The following is a 15,846-nucleotide window of genomic DNA, read 5'->3' on the forward strand; positions in this document are numbered from 1 at the left end:
CTAAAGCTTCCATTTCCCTCCAGTGAGTTCTTTTCTTGCTTCAAGGGAGACCCAGATCAAGTTTGGTCACTGACAAGCCCGAACCTGGACCATCAGAGAGGGAGTAGGTAGTGGGTATGAGGGTCTGCCAGGATGGAGGTCTCGTGCATACAGTGTGTGTGTGTGTGTGTGTGTGTGTGTGTGTGTGTGTGTGTGTGTGTGTGTGATCTAAGCCTGATCAGGGTTTGCAGGAAGGACACAGAGTTCCGTTTTAGCAGGTCACATTTCAGTGCTTGGAATTTCCTGAAGAATGAATTGTCAAGAAGCTGCAAATCGGGGCCCAGATCTGGGTACAGTTCCTTCAGTTCAGGCTGTGGAGAATGAGCCCAGGGTTTAACTGTGTACCCCTGAATCACCATGTGAAGGGCCGGAGAGCTGGAAGCTCCCTGACTCCTCCAGGCAGAAGAGGGAAGGGCAAGACAGGCGCTCAGTCAGAGAGGCAAATGACTGGCTGGTGTCCTGAAGGAAGTGGCCCCGCTTACGGTTCAGTCAGTGCAAAGGAGGCTCATCTCAACCTGTCCTGGTCTGTAAGGCCATTTCCCAACCTAACCTGGTGACCAAGAGCTGCCGCCTAGAGAGCAGTCAGGCTCGGGGCACTTACAGTGGCTGAGAGATAGGGTATTCCCTACCTAACCTGAGGATAAAGGGGAATCCCAGGGAGCCCTGAGGCTGCAGGCCTGCACCTGCAGGCTCAGTTGTAGGGATTCCCTTTGGGTTGGGAAAGCCAAGCTGTAGATAAGGAGGGAGGAAGCCACAGAGAGACCCAGGAGATGCATGAGGAAACAGGATTCGGAGGGGATTCCATTAAGAGGAGGAGGTGAGAGCTTCAAGCAAGTGTGGCTATTTCTCAGAATGGGGCTGGAAAGGAGACAGAGGTGGGTGAAGACAGGGGGAACGTGTAGCACCAGCTCTCCAGTCACTGGTGTCTTTAGGCCTTACCCGGGCAGAGCATGGGCCTTAGAGACGGACTTTCAGCAATGCAAATCCCCATCCCAGTATACCCCTGACCCTGGGTAAGTCACAGGCGTCCACTTCCTCCCCTAGGAAAAAAGAATATACTGCCCGTGTTTAGTATTAAGTGAGATTTTGTTTTAAAGTGCTTGGTGGCTGGCAGGTCTGGCACACAGAGAGACTTTCCATGAGCTGTTTCATAGTGGCTCTTAGAACAACCCATAGTAGCAAGTTGCAACCCAGTGGGTTCTCTCCACTGCTTACTGACACGCGGGCCTTCCACTGTCCTGGTAGGTCCCACTCAAACCCTGCCACGCTCCCCAGAGGGAGCGTCATGCTTGTGTGACTGTGCTTGCTGAGGGTGGCAGCTATTCCCTCCACAGTGTGGCACGTGGTGCTCCTGCTGGCAGGAGCTGGGGCAGCAGGAGCTTTCTCGTGTCACCTCTGTTGGGAAGTTCCCACGGCAGCTGTTTGTTTCCATGTGTCACTTTTCAGTCCACATGGAAGGTGCCACCACCTTGCATGGGACTGGCCAGAGAGTGACTTTGGCTGTTTGCCCCTTTGCTGGCTTGTACTAGGCTTTCAGCTCTGTCTGAGGACAACATCTTTCCAATGAGTCAACTTGGAAACTTCCTCAGCCTGTCTGGCCGTCACTCCTGACTACTCGGTGATCTCTGACCCCAGCGAGTACACAAGCTGTCAGGTTCTCAGTAAGTGACTTGCTATAGCCCCTCCTTGGACAGCAACCCACTCCTGCAGGAAGCCAGAACAAGCTAAGTTCTGCCCTGGGTGAGAGCACCCCAAAACAAAGAGATCAAGGTTGAAGACCCAGGGCTTAATCGGTCAGCATCAGAAGGAACCAAACCCCTTGCACAGCTTGAAGTGAAATTTCTCCAACTGTAGGCTACGCTTAGTCACCTTCTATGCCAACCCCTCTCTGCTAGGCTGAGGACAAACTCACGACCCTCCCCCGAAGCCTCACTCCGTCTCACAGTCTCCTGTTTCAGCAGAACCCTCCCCTGATAGACATGATCCCTGTGTGTCAGGACACACTGGAATGTTCTATAAGACTAGAAGATGGCAAGGCAGGGGGTTAGGGGGGTGAGGGAGGGCTGGTGTCAGACATCTATTGCCCCACAGGAAAAGGGGACTTGGCTGTAGAATAGATCAGTCTAATCTGTAATGACAAGAGATGGCTCAGTGGCTGACTGAGATTGGGCCAGGAGTAGAACTGGCAGGGAGGGTGATGGCAAAGGGTCACACAGCTCTTTGGGAGGCAGTTACAGACGTGAGTACTTCCATCAGAGTCATCACTGGTGTGTACAGAGTGCTCCTAGGTATCTGGGGGAGGGGGAGCGGAAAGAGGAAGGATTGTAGTTGTATTGTGTGCAGGAGGCTGGATGTGGTGGCACACATCTTTAACCTCAGCACTCGGGAGGCAGAGGCAGGAGGACCTCTGTGAGTTCGAGGCCAGCTTGGTCTACATAGCAAGCTCCAGAGTAGCCAAGGCTATTTAGGTAGAGTTTGTTTCTATTTTTTAGATTTTTTAAAATTTATTTTTATGAGCACTCCAGAAGAGGGCACTGGATCCCATTACATATGGTTGTGAACCACCAGGTGGTTGCTGGGAATTGAACTCAGGAAAAGTAGTCAGTGCTCTTATCCGCTGGCTGAGCCATCTCTCCAGTCTGAGATGTTGTATCAAAAAAACCGAAAAGGTGAGAGAACTAAGAACAAGCATTGGAGAGATGGCTCAGTGGTTAAGAGCAGTTGCTGTTCTTCCAGGGACCTGGGGTCCAGCTCCAGGCATTGGATTCTCCCCGCTGGCTTCCTGAGTTACCTGGTACACATGCATATGCCACTCGCCCACACTGACAACACACACACACACACACACACACACACACACACACACAAATCACTACATTCTTTTCTTTAAAAATTACTCTTTTGGGGGCTGGAGAGATGGTTCAGCGGTTAAAACCATTAGCTGCTCTTCCAGAGGTCCTGAGTTCAATTTCCAGAACCACATGGTGGCTCACAACCATCTGTAATGGGATCTGATGCCATCTTCTGACATATCTGAAGACAGCAATAGTGTCATATAAATAAATAAATCTTTTTTAAAAAATTACTCCTGAGCCGGGCATGGTGGCGCATGTCTTTAATCCCAGCACTCGGGAGGCAGAGGCAGGCGGATTTCTGAGTTCGAGGCCAGCCTGGTCTACAAATGAATTCCAGGACAGCCAGGGATACACAGAGAAACCCTGTCTCACCCGCACCCCCCCCCCCAAATGTATCAACAAGAAAAAAAGTCTGTCTATGTTCAGTATAGACACATTTTTTTTTCCTGAAAAGTATTTGTCCATGGCTGCGTGCAGGGAGAAGAATCCACAGATACGGAGTTTAAAGTGTATGAGTAAGGGCTCTGGGGGCTTGGCTCAGAGGTTTGCAAGTCCTAGGTTCGATCCCCAGAACCCAGAAATAAAGCAAAACAACAATAAAATGTGTGAATATTACTGCATGAAATCATACATCGGTGATAAGAGGTAGAGTTATCAGGAAGCAGGTTTGTGAGAGTCAGGAGGAGAGCAGGTGAGAGTCATGAGATCTGCAGAGCCTTTGGGTAGAGGATGTGGCCAGAGGCTAGGAACTAAGGTGTAGCTCATCTCAGCCCAGGGCCCTTGCTTGGCGCCTGTCTCTGGTCCCTGATCCTAGGCCCTGTTTGACTCCAAGGCTAGGAAAGCCCGTTCTCCCGATGTCCACCAAGAGTATCCTGGATTTTTGTCTCAGGCTGAATGGGTGGTTAGTTAGTAGTCTTACAAACAAAGACCATGCCACCCCACCTTGGCTACTGGCAGTGCCTATAAAAGAAACATGATTAGGAAAGTCAGTGACCACCAAGACACAGAAGAAATGGAACAACAAATCAAACTCAACAAAAGCCTCCCCTCCCCCACCCGTTCCCCATCTCAGTCTTAACAGAAAAGCCCAGCTCCCCGAGCTGGGTGGGATATAGCCCAGGCCTGTTTGGGGTGATATTTATATAAGAAGCTGGGTTCTGCCCGGGGCCAAGTAAAGTAAGCTGTAAAATTTGAAGGCACATTTTAAAATTGTTTCAAATCCTCCAGCGTGTTTCCTGTCTGGCACTGTATACAGGCATTGGTAATACATGTGTCTGTGTGGCCTGGAGGTCCTGTTAATGAGAGTAGGTAGAGATGCCGGGAGGCCCCAAACATCCAAACACTGGGTTGGGGAGAGACCTGTTGTTGGTCAGGGTGTGCCTTCGTAGTGTTGGAATGCCCATAAAGGTCCTGTAGCCTTGGGGGGCTGGTTTAGTGAGTCTGAGAAATTAGCATCTTTGAAAAACCACCATATTATAAATCATTAGTTAATGGCCCCAAGGGACAGTGATGCAGGTCTGTGTGATACTGTTCAACAGCACGTCCTAACTAGAGTGTACCAACATGAAATTTGACAACAGAGATAAGCCAGATGCTCAGTCCCCTGTCACACACACGTGTCCATCCAGGTTTCCTGAAAGTCTTTCCCCAGCGATAACAATCCATCCCACCGGGCCACTTTGTCCCTTCTCCTCTCAACTGTAACTGAATGTGTCCCTTCCTATGACCAGGCCTTTGAGGAGCAGAAACAGGTCTATCCTGGCAGTGTGCTGGGTCCCTGAGCTTGGGCGGTGCTTTTGATCTGAACTGCTGATGTTATCTTCTTCTAAAAGGGAATATATATGTATATATCACTCACATGCACGTACACACACACACACACACACCATACAAAAAGAGAGTTGGTAAAATTAAAATTAATTTGTCCCTTTACCTGTGCTGTATAACGTTTGGTATCTTATCTGCTCGGGGACCACGTTCGTGTGGGGTAGGAAAGATCTGCGGTAGGCTTGTCTTTATCATGAAACTTCCTGGCCCTTAGTTAATGAAGGATGGTGACACTCTGGCAGCCAGACCCGCTCCTAGAGCTGTGGAACACGACACTGAAACATGGAGAAGTTCTGAAGCAGACGAATAATTCAAAGTCTCCCACAATGTGCCTGCTTCCCCAGGAATGTTAAAGGGAGGGAAGGAAGGAAACCCAGAGGGGAAGAAGGGAGGGAGGAGGGAAGGAAGGAAGGAGAAATGGTGGTGTGGTGGTGGTGGTGGTATTATCCAGTAAGCCTGTGTGTGCTGAAAGGGACCTGGGCCAGCCCCCCATACCCACCCTTTCTGCCTTGCTCTCCAGGATGTGGCCACAGAAGAAACAGGTGTTCAGGTCTCAGCTCTCTCATCTGTACAAGACAAGGAATGACTCCCTCAGGAGGCTGCCGAGGTTCCTATAAAGTGCCCAGCTCCGCAGCTGCCAGCTGTGTACCCAGGCCACAGCTCTCGCTCAGCCTAGAGCTCCCACCACCGTCTCCTCCCGGCCTAGCTAAGCTGCCCATTCATACAGCTTAGCCTGTGTGGCTGAATGGAATTGTGGGATACCCAGTTAAGTCTGCATTTCAGACTTCAATAAACAATGAAGACTTTTCTAGTATAAACATGTCTGATGTGATATTGGGAATACATACCCACATACATTTACATATTTTGCATTTATTTGTTCATGTGTTTGTGTCATGGTATGTACGGTACATAGAGGTCAGAGGACAACTTTCCAGCCAGATGTGGTGGCACACAGCTTTAGCACTGGGAGGCCGAGGCAGACGGGTCACTGTGAGTTCAAGACCAGTCTGATCCACTTAATGAGTTTTAGGACAGCCAAGGTTCCGTAGAACCTGTCTCAACAAAACAAAACAAAAGCAAAGACTCTGAGGGGTCAGCTCAGGTCCTTGGGCTTGGTACCAAGAACCTTCCTGCTGAGCCACCCCACTGTCCCCCCTTCTTAAATTAAAACAAATAAACAAACAAGAATTGTCTACCTGAAATCCAACCAGGAGTTCTGTTGTTTGTCCTCTACAAAGGACAGATTGATGATAGCTACACCGTCTGAATTCCTGTGGCCTTCATGACTCAATACTTTATCAATATCCAGGAAACAGAGCGCTTTTACTAGTGACAGTAACTATGACCGCATGTTGATCCTATGTGATCTGCCAGGCACGTAGGCATTTTACATGGCCTGTCAATCAATCCTGAGGTGACTCCAATGGCCAGAGTTGGTATCCTCATGGAGACACTGTCAAGATCCCAAGGCCTATAGAGCTGCCCCTGGCAGGCAGTGACTCTATGGCCTCTGCCAGTGCCCACACAGTGACATCTGCACTCTACACCCTGCCCCCATCCCCGGCCTCCCCTGTGGTCACAGTATAACTGGATAGTGACAACCAGAAGTTTCTCCTTTCCAGAAAAGAAATCCCAGCATGAGGGACTGTGTCATGGACATCTCTAAGTCCTAAACCATCTTGTAGCAAAAACGTGGGTTTCAGACAAACGAGGAAGATTCTAAGCGGTAGATGTTTCTGGAGCTTGTTTGCCCTTGGGTGAACCCTGCACTGCTGCTTGAAATCTTGTGAAACTGGTCTCGGAACAAAGTCCTCTTGGACATGGCTTGGGATGTGTGTGGCGTGATGTGTGACGCAGGGTGCGCTATGGCATACGTGGGCTTTGCTGGTGTAAGCCTGGGAGTCATGTGAATGAAGCTTGGCCTCATTCTAGAGGACATGAGACATTATTATATTTAAGCAGCACTTTCTGGTACTGTTGCTGCTTTTAGAGGGGTTCTTATTCTGTAGTCCAGGCTGACGTGAAACCCACGATGTGAGCCAGGCTGTCCTCGAGCTCAACCCTCCAAAATCACTCCCTGCCTCAGCCTACTAAGTGTTAGGATTATAGGCGCGAGCCACCCTTTATCCTTTCCCTTGCTCCCTTTCTTTTGTCCTCATTTCTTTCTTTCTGTGGTGCTGGTGATGAAGTAGACCCTATGGGTGCTAGGCAAACACTGTTGGGTTATTCCTGGCCTTTACAAATATGGGTTGTTTTTTTTTAAATAATAAGATATTTCTAAGTTACCCAAACTGGCTTCTACCTTGTAACCCTCTTCAGCTTCTAGCTCAGGTGGGATCACAGGCCGGGCCACCACCCAGTCCTCATTTTGTGGCCATGTGATGTCACTCGGTCACAAAGGATGTAGGCAGGAGTGCTCACACAGTCCTGGACTGGGAGAAGGTTTAGCGTTAGCGAATGGGAATTTGGTCCCCTCTGTTGTTGGACCTTAACTGTTCTGTTAATATTGCTTCCTGGCTCGTGCTTCAGAGTTAGGCAGAGGAGGTGTGGCCTGATACAGTTAGCTCCCAGGGCAAGGAGCAGTTACCAGCTCAGAAGGCACTGACACAGTTGTGGAGGTTCCATAGTTTGGGGAGTCATTTTCTTCAGGGGTCTGGCTGCTTCTCAAATGCCTCTTCTGTTTCTCATGCTGGGATTGAACCCTGGGTCTCACAGTTGCCAGACAAATGCTCTCTCACTGTCCCACATCTCTCCCTGTGCTTGAACTGTTTTGGTCTTGTTGTGATGGTTTGGGATTCCTGTAGCTGAGGCTATCTTAACACTTGCTATGTAGTGGAGAATAACTATGAACATCTGTTGTTCTGGCCTCTACCTCCCCAAGTTCTGATATTGAAGGAAGATGAAATTTTGTAACTTGTTTAGGAGCCCACAGCCGGGATCTGGGACTGAGAACAAAGCAGAGCAAGCCCCCAGGCCGGCCAAGGCAGGGCTGTTGATAAGGCATTCCTAAGAACATCTTGGCCGTAAAGATGAAAAGGTATTCAAGGACAAATGGGGCTACATTATCTAAGTTCACTTGCTCTCTTATGTTTTGGTTGTTTGGTTGGCTTTAGGATTTATTTACTTATTTATTTAATTTTATTTTTTCCGGCCTCACTCGAATGCTTTAGGGTTTTTTTGAGATAGTTTCACCTATGGCCTAGACTGTCATTGAATTTGGACCTTTCTGCCTCAGTTTCACCAGGAGCTAGAATCATAGGCCACTAGGTCTGACTCCATCCCTCTTTTGTCTATTTTTTTTTTTAATTTATTTTATTTGGGCTGGAGAGATGGCTCAACATTTAAGAGCATTGACTTCTTCCAGAGGTCCTGAGTTCAATTCCCAGCAACCACATGATGGCTCATAACCATTTATAAGGGGATCCAATGCCCTCTTCTGGCATGTGGTCTACATGCAACAGAGCATACATACATTAAAAATAAATAAAATGAAAAGAAAAGAAGAAAATGCAGCCTGTCTGTGGATCTGTTCCCTGGCTATTGTGAGCCAGCTCAAGCCTTCTAAAGGAAGTTGTGCATTCAAATGAGCCACGTGTCTAGCCTGGGGACAACTTGCTAGGCTAATGTTTGGAGAAGTCCCCTGAGGCTGGCACATGACTGGTCAAGGGGATCAAGAAAGCTACTATGGGATATAGTTGCTTCATTTCTGGGGGGTGGTAAGGGGGGGGCGTTCAAGAAAGATGTGGAGCCTGACTGCCTTATCTCCAACTTCCCAAGCCCAGATTCCCCCCCCATTCCGAGCCTGGGTTATACCCAGCCTTGAGATGGCCCATTCCTTCAAAGCCCTTAGCCTTTCCTGGCTTCAGGGGAAGCTGGCAATCTCGCTTTCGGCTGAACTTCAGCTTGCAGCCTCAGTTTAGAGCTAGTTCCTCTCTCCAAAAATCTGTTCCCTCCCACCCTGCTGTCTGTCTTCCAAGATGTGTGGAAGCTGGCATGTGCTGTGGCCTCTTCTCCCGTCATTTGGTGAGCTGTGCTGCTGTCCGCAGGGTGACAGTCATGTTCAGGTGGTTTGGAGAACGTGCCTGTGTGGTTAGTCCCATCCTAGTCCCCTGAGGGTTTGAAAAACAGGATCTGAGTGTCACCACAGACAGCTGAGGATCCAAAGTCCAGAGATGCACGTTCAGATCTGAGCTCCATTTATAACAAGGCAGGCCTACAAAAGCCTTTAGCCGTTGTCAGCCCTTACTCTGGGACAATAAGGACAGGCTGCTACCCTTGGTCCTCCACACCTTTAAGACTAATTCCTCAAAAGGAGATAAATTAGGGTGGGAACCCACACAGAGGGGGAAGGAGAGAATTGACTCCACAAGTTTGTCCTATGACACTGTTACTGTCTTCAGACACACCAGAAGAGAGCATCAGATCCCATTACAGATGGTTGTGAACCGCCATGTTGTTGCTGAGAATTGAACTCAGGACCCCTGGAAGAGCAGTCAGTACTCTTAACCACTGAGCCATCTCACCAGCCCCCCATCTTGTTTTTCTTATATTTTCCATCCGGTCTACTATTCTTACTTCAAAGTCTATCCTCAAGGTCTTTCTATGGGGGAGGGGGGAGCTTCCTCTGTGATGTAGGGTTTCACTCTGTGGACATACCTCAGTTTATTTAAGCAGCCCTCCAGAGAGGGACACATTGGGTGTTTCCAGTGTTTTCCTATTGTGAGCGAGTGTCACAATGAGTAAGCACACATACACACACACACTTACACACACACTCACTCACATATGCACACAGATGCACATACACATGAGCACACACACATGCATGCACACAGATGCACATACACATGTGCATACACACGAGAACACACACACACACACACACACACACACACACACGCACACACACATCATGCCCACGTGCGCAAGCACAGCTGAGGGATGGGCTCCATAGAGTGAGAGTGTGGGGCAGAAGGGAGAGGCATAGATGATAATTTTCTTGCTATCTCCCATTCTCTTCCTGCTTCCCCCTGGCAATGCAGGAAAATGCCTGTTCCCAAAGACCACATCAACAGACTGTGTTGTAAACTTCTGGGTTCTTGCCAAGCTGAGAAATGAGAAACGCTCTCTCGATGTAGTTTTAATTTTCACTTATCTTCTGTGTGAGGTTGAGCATCTTTTTAAAAATTTAAAAGCCATTTGCATTTCCTTCCTGTGAACTGTTCCTAGTCTCTGGCCTTGTCTCTCTTGGGTAGTTGGTCTTTCCCGTTAATTACTAGCTCCAAGCAAAAGAAAATGCTGAAGAAAGAAATGACTCACAGACAAACACATGGCTCGGTGGGGAAGAGTGGTTACAGTTTCATAACCAACTAAATGCTAAGTGTTGATCTAACCAAATCGTTTCATTTAACCCATCAGGAGTGGGTGTGCGGCCCTGCACCAAGTCGGGGTAAGACAAAAAACCAAGCCCTCACCTTCCTGGGCAGAGTGCTAAAATCTAACACTGACACAAGAAGACAACTTTCCTCGTAGACTGTAGCTTTGGAAATGTAAGGTGCATAGAAGAGAATCCAGCAGAGGGCTTGCCTGTGGGATTGGGAGCTGTGGAAAGCTGTCAAGGGAGCTGTGGTTGTTTAGTTTGTTTTGTTTAGTAGCTCTGGGGACTGAACTCAGGACCCTGCACATACCAGGCAGTGCTCCCCCACCGAGATCCTCCATCAACAGCAGCAACTATGGTTTCTCATCAAAGTTGTTTGGTCCCGTTTAACTGTGTATAACTATCGCTGTGGTCTAGTAAAATTAACTAGAGACAGTTAAAGGGATGATGTGTGTATTACAATACAAGGCCTCCCTGTTATAAAAGAGGGGCAGATTATAAAATTTGATATATAGAAGCGTTTTGTTTTGTTTTATTTTGTTTTTTTCTGGTACTGGGGTGAAATCCAGAGCCCAACTGCCAGGCCTCCATCTTTACCACTGAGCCACATCATAGGTCTTACAAGGGACTCTGTGGGAAGCTTCACGCTCCACATTCTCTCCTTTCTTTTCTGTTTCTGTTTTTTTCCAGACAGGGTCTCAATAGTTCTTGCTGTCCTGGACCTTGCTTTGTAGACCAGGCTGGCCCCAAACTCACAGAGATCCACCAGCCTCTGCCTTCAAGTGCTAGGAGTAAATGCATGGGCCACACCCATTTCCTCTTCCTCCTTCTTTTAAAAGACTTATTTATATTCTTTTAAATGACATGCAGGTGTGTATCTGCTTTTGGGTATACACACGTGAATGCAGGTATCAGCAGAAGCCCAAGCTATTGAATACTCTGGAGATATGAGTTACAGGTGCCTACAGGAGCTGTCTGATGTGGGTATTTGGACCAGAATTCAGGTCCTCTGGGGCAGGCATTCCTCAGGACTGAGCCATCTCTCCAACCCCTAGGTCTGCATTGCAGGGCTTCTGCAAAGTCTATTTAAAAAGCAAACGAAGCCAGGCGTGGTTGTGCACACCTTTAATCCCAGCACTTGGGAGGCAGAGTCAGGCAGATTTCTGAGTTTGAGTCCAGCCTGGTCTACAGAGTGAGTTCCAGGACAGCCAGGGCTGTACAGAGAAACCCTGTCTCGAAAAAACCAAAACCAACCAAACAACTAAACAAACAAAGTCAGAGTCATGGTGGGAGGGGGAGGAAAGACTCCCCAAATCACAGGTGGTTTTGAGTGTAATGGTCTTGGGTTTGATTTTTGGGTTTTATTTTTGTTTGTTTCTGAGACAGGGACTCACTACGCAACCCTGGCTGGCCTCAAACTTATTATATAGACCAAGTTGACCTTTAATTAACAGAGAGTCACTTGACTCTGCCTCCTGAGAGCTAGGATTAAAAACATGGGCCACAACACCCAGACTAGAATTTTCTTTAAAGAAAGTATGTATTGATTCTATCTTTTAATGTGTGTGAGCCTGAGTGTATGTAAGTGTTCCACGTGCATGTAGGAGGATGTCAGACCCCCTAGGTCTAGAGATCTCCTAGCTGGCTGTGGGAATTGAGCCCAGGTCCTCTGCAAGAGCAGTAAGTGTCCCTATCCACGCGGCCACTTACGCAGTCTCAGCTTTGTTGTGTGTTTGACACTGAGAGCGTGCTTCAGGCTTCCAAAGCGCTAAGCACGTATTCTCTCACTGTGCCCATTCTGTATCCCACTCCATAAACCTCTGGACTGTGTCCTGATGGAGTACAGGGACCATTTTCTTCTCTTTTTGTCTTAAATAGCTAAACACATAGCCTGGCAATAGTGATGCACACCCTTAATCCCAGCACTCAGGAGGCAGAGGCAAGTGATCTCTGAGTTCAAGGCCAGCCTGATATTCAGAGTGAGTTCCAAGACAGCCAGGGCTACAGAGAGAAACCCTGTCTCGGAAAAAAAAATAAATAAATAAATAAAAGAATAGTTCCTGTTACTGATAATCAGACACAGGAGAAGAGGTAAAACTGGGGTGCTATTTGAGAGGGCAAACACGAATGAAGCGAGCCCCAAGACCACGCAGCTTCGTGGGTGGAAATTCCAGGATTGGGTGTGGGAGATGCAGCCTGCGAGTCAGAGTCTCTGAGGGGAGGAAGGGAAGGAATGCAGCCCAGGAAGACCAAGGCAGCTCTAGTTTGCAGCACAGAGTCCTAGACAGGAGTTGTACAGAGAAGGGACTTTGGAAACTGGTACAGCGTCCCTCAGGTCTTCAGCTTCGGATGAGTAACACAGCCTGCGGGGAAGCCAGTCTCGTTTGCTAAGAACTGTGGGAGAACGAAAGCAGAGCTCTCACCAGGGCCACCAATCCCTCGTCATCCCACAAGCCACCGCGGAAAGGCAGTCTTGCCTTGACTACTCTTGGCTGGTTCCAGATGCATAACCTCTAAACTTCAAAGCCTTTGTAAAACCGGAGGGGGCGCTTGCAGAGACAGTCTGAGAAAAGCGCTTTTTCTTCCCGATGCTGACGCATCCGCGCTGATTTCTGCAGCCGCTGAAACTCCTCTGCTACTGTCGCGCAGGACCACTGGAGAAGTGGCTGCCGTTATACCCGCCATTCCCCGTGCTCTCCTTGAAAAAATTATTATCATTATTTTTATTATTATTATTTTAGACTATGGAGACTTACTATGTTGCCCAGGTGGGCCCTGATCTCCTGGAATTAAGCAATCCTCCTGCCTCAGCTTCTAGAGTTCCTGAACTATAAGTGTGCTTGACAATTCCCGTATTCTTTTGGAGTTCTGTTGACTTCTGCCAGGCAACCCCTCCCTACTCTAAGCCCTTATTATGGTTAATAAGTTCTCACATTAAACTTCTCCTGCTCAAAGTACTGTGTGGTTTCTATCTCCTGATTGGCTAGCTGGTGTAGCAGCCCACACTCCAGGATGATATTGCCTCTTTAGATTAGCCCTAGGTCAAAGACTGCTCTGCTTTTGCCAAATATCACTTAGCAGTGAACCTTTGAAGGGTCAATCCACCTGGATGTTGTGGCAAACACCTGGGAAAGTGCAATTAGAGTGATCACAAGTTCAAGGTCAGCCTCACAGCCTGTTCAAGGCTCACATGAGACCCTGCAATCCCCCAAAGGCAAACCATTTGTCTCTCTGTCCTGAAAAACTCATGTAAGTTTCTGAGGAAGGCTTAAAAGTATTGAAAGAAATGTTTTAAAAAGTCTTCTATTAGGGCTGGAGAGATGGCTCAGCGGTTAAGAGCACTGTCTGCTCTTCCAGAGGTCTTGGGTTCAACTCTCACCAACCCCATGGTAGCTCACAACCATCTATTCAGTGATCTGTTGCCCTCTTCTGGCATGATGGTGTACATTCGGGTAGAGCACACATACATAAAAATTAATAAATATTTTAAAAAATCTAGCATTAAAAAACATTAAATGCCTAATGTCTCATATTCAAACAATAATTGATTATTTAATCAGTAATTCAATCAATAATTGTTAGGTATGTGAGAGTATCAGATCCCCTGGAGCAGGAGTTACAGACAGTTGTGAGCTGCCATGTGGGTCCTAGGAACTGAACCCCTTTCTTCTGGAAGAACAGCCAGTGCTCTTAACAACTAATGTTATCTCTCCAGCCCCAAGTTTATTAATTTTTTTAAGATAGAGGGATATAAGAGAGTGTTTAGTGAGAAGAAAGGGAAGGAAAATAATGTATATACACAGACACACACATATACACACATATACACACATACACACACATATACACACACATACACATACACATACATATATATTCAAGTTGGGCACAGCAATGCACACCTGTGATCCTGGCACTTGAGGGGCAGAGGCAGATTGATCAGGGATTTAAGACCGACCTTGAGCTACAAGATGCTGTCTCTCTCTCTGTCTCTCCCTCCCCCTCTCTCTCTCTTTCTCTCTCTCTCTCTCTCTCTAAGATTTTTATTTATTTATTTTATATATATGGTGAGTACACTGTAGCTATCTTCAGACACACCAGAAGAGGGCATCAGATCCCATTACAGTTGCTGAGAATTGAACTCAAAACCTCTGGAAGAGCAGTCAGTGCTCTTAACCGCTGAGCCATCTCTCCAGCCCAAGATGCTGTCTCAAAAGAACAAAAAGTAAGAAGGGTTGGTCTGATACATGTGAGTATTTGAGGCCCTGGACTCATCCCCCTATCTCAGTCTCTACTCCCCTCCCACCTCAATACACTGTACAAAAGAGTATACATGGGGCTGGAAAGAGAGCTCAGTGGTTAGAGCACCTGCTGTTCTTACAAAGGACCTGGTTTTGATTCCTAGCACCCACATGATAGTTCACAATCATCTGTAACTCCAGTTCCAGGGGATTCAACACCCTTTTCTGGCTTCTGGCTTTGGCTCCTAGCACCCATCTGTTAATTCACAACTCTCTGTAATTCCAGTCCCATGCCCTCATCTGGACTCTCAGGGCAATCTGCACATACAGGATGCACAGACAGATATGCAGGCAATACACCCATAAATATACACCGTAAAACAGAACTACAATAAATTTACTGATTATTATGGCTACAAAGCCAGGTTGAGGAGGAGTGGCTTTTGATTTTTAAAAATATGTATTTATTGTCCGCATATGTGTGTGTGGTTGCAAGCTCATGTATGAAGTCAGAGGACAATCTGTGAAAGTTGCTTTTCTCCTTTCACTATGTGGGTTCCAGGGAGCAAACGCAGGGTCAGGCAAGTCCCTTTACCCTCTGAGCCCTGCTGGCCCTAATTTGTTTTCTGTTTTGTTTTGAGACAAGGTTAAGGCTGAACTCCTGCTCCACGTGCCTTTATGATTTAATTGCTGTGTGAGCCACCATGCCCAGCTTCCAGGACATTGTGTGTTGAGGGGATAGGCGTGTGTGTGTGTGTGTGTGTGTGTGCGCGCGCGCACGTGCTTGTGTGTGTCAGGCTTCCTAGAAGCCACTACACCCTGCTTATGATTTGTTTTCTCTTCTTCTCCTTCTCCTCCTTCTCCTTTTTCTTCTTCTTTAATAACAGGGTTTCTCAAGCCGGGCGTGGTGGTGCACACCTTTAATCCCAGCACTTGGGAGGCAGAGGCAGGTGGATTTCTGAGTAGAGGCCAGCCTGGTCTACAGAGCGAGTTTCAGGACAGCCAGGGCTACACAGAGAAACCCTGTTTTTTTTGTTTTGTTTTGTTTTTTTGTTTTTTTGAGACAGGGTTTCTCTGTATAGCACTGACTGTCCTGGAACTCACTCTGTAGACCAGGCTGGCCTCTACTCAGAAATCCACCTGCCTCTGCCTCCCAGGTGCTGGGATTAAAGGTGATTGCCACCACCACCCAGCTATAATTTCTATTTTCATTCACTGCAATGGAATGTCTAAAGGCTGTCGTAGGGTCAATCTAAGGAACGTGGCTACTGAAAGTTTGTACTCACCCCTCTGTTTGCGTAGACGCGCTTGCTGTCCTACGGCTGCCAATAAATGCTTACAGAGGTTGCACTGCTCAGGTTGAGCACCCTGGCCGCTGGCTGCTCCCGACCAAAGCTACAGCACTTAGTACTGCTGCTTTTTGGTTCTGCCTTCCTTAGGTTGTCTTTGTAGCTGCTGAGAAGCAGCAAAGAGGAAAAACTTAGGAGCAAGCTCACCGCGTGAA

The 15,846-nt window shown here is 47.7% G+C and overlaps 1 long non-coding RNA gene across 2 annotated transcripts, besides 1 other annotated feature; it reads right to left on the reverse strand.

Moving 5' to 3' along the window:
• Positions 2,997–6,018: an enhancer, noted in NCBI's record as "VISTA enhancer mm1415". NCBI's record gives its function as "enhancer in: limb[9/9]" and the evidence as "EXISTENCE:transgenic organism evidence [ECO:0001131][PMID:17130149]".
• Gm33845 lies at positions 3,347–15,787 on the reverse strand. 2 transcript variants are annotated; one of them, XR_375823.3, is made up of 4 exons: positions 15,629–15,787; positions 5,221–5,287; positions 4,828–4,981; positions 3,347–3,854 (listed from the first exon to the last, which is right to left on the reverse strand). It is a non-coding gene; the product is annotated as a predicted gene, 33845 (long non-coding RNA). The 2 variants fall into 2 exon arrangements; XR_375824.3 differs by having other exon boundaries at positions 4,828–4,996.
• Positions 15,788–15,846: the final 59 nt, after the last annotated feature.

Source organism: Mus musculus, chromosome 3, assembly GCF_000001635.26.
Source record: "Mus musculus strain C57BL/6J chromosome 3, GRCm38.p6 C57BL/6J".
Taxonomy (NCBI): Eukaryota; Metazoa; Chordata; class Mammalia; order Rodentia; family Muridae; genus Mus; species Mus musculus.